The following is a 1,036-nucleotide window of genomic DNA, read 5'->3' as shown; positions in this document are numbered from 1 at the left end:
GAGTTTTCCACGGTTTCCACCCCTCCCTCCATACCGCAGCAACACGAGTTTTTTCCACCCCTTTCAGAACGCGCTCTTCGCGCCACAAAGCCGCCCCAAGACGCGCGAGCAATGAGCATCGAGCTTAAACATATCGCAAACGTCAAACATAATATAACGGGATTAATATATATCGCGCACGTGCGACATGTTTCTCACAAGGCGCAAAAAATAATTATAAAAGGAATGCAACACGAGGACTTCCCAGGAGGTCACCCATCCTAGTACTACTCTCGCCCAAGCACGCTTAACTTCAGAGTTCTGATGGGATCCGGTGCTTTAGTGCTGGTATGATCGCATCCGACATGTTTCCCCGTCTTCGTCCCTTATGCTTGCCACTCCCAGGTCCGCTCCAAAGACGATTCTACATTCTCACTACCATTACAACCGTTCCCTAACAATGGATAATGTCCTATACTACTTACTCTCCCGCTCAATCACAGAGACGAGTTTTCCACGGTTTCCACCCCTCCCTCCATACCGCAGCAACACGAGTTTTTTCCACCCTTTCAGAACGCGCTCTTCGCGCCACAAAGCCGCCCCAAGACGCGCGAGCAATGAGCATCGAGCTTAAACATATCGCAAACGTCAAACATAATATAACGGGATTAATATATATCGCGCACGTGCGACATGTTTCTCACAAGGCGCAAAAAATAATTATAAAAGGAATGCAACACGAGGACTTCCCAGGAGGTCACCCATCCTAGTACTACTCTCGCCCAAGCATGCTTAACTTCGGAGTTCTGATGGGATCCGGTGCTTTAGTGCTGGTATGATCGCATCCGACATGTTTCCCCGTCTTCGTCCCTTATGCTTGCCACTCCCAGGTCCGCTCCAAAGACGATTCTACATTCTCACTACCATTACAACCGTTCCCTAACAATGGATAATGTCCTATACTACTTACTCTCCCGCTCAATCACGGAGACGAGTTTTCCACGGTTTCCACCCCTCCCTCCATACCGCAGCAACACGAGTTTTTTCCACCCCTTTC

At 49.1% G+C, this 1,036-nt stretch overlaps 2 non-coding genes across 2 annotated transcripts; both read right to left on the bottom strand.

Annotated features, from left to right (window-relative positions):
* Positions 1-222: 222 nt before the first annotated feature.
* LOC123178941 (5S ribosomal RNA) lies at positions 223-341 on the bottom strand. The gene has a single exon (XR_006489978.1). It is a non-coding gene; the product is annotated as a 5S ribosomal RNA (ribosomal RNA).
* Positions 342-707: 366 nt separating this feature from the next.
* LOC123178943 (5S ribosomal RNA) lies at positions 708-826 on the bottom strand. The gene has a single exon (XR_006489979.1). It is a non-coding gene; the product is annotated as a 5S ribosomal RNA (ribosomal RNA).
* Positions 827-1,036: the final 210 nt, after the last annotated feature.

The sequence above is a fragment of the Triticum aestivum genome, unplaced genomic scaffold (assembly GCF_018294505.1).
Source record: "Triticum aestivum cultivar Chinese Spring unplaced genomic scaffold, IWGSC CS RefSeq v2.1 scaffold33102, whole genome shotgun sequence".
NCBI classification, from domain to species: Eukaryota; Viridiplantae; Streptophyta; class Magnoliopsida; order Poales; family Poaceae; genus Triticum; species Triticum aestivum.
Note: the sequence above shows the minus strand (reverse complement) of the source record. Positions and strands in the feature narration are given on the sequence as shown.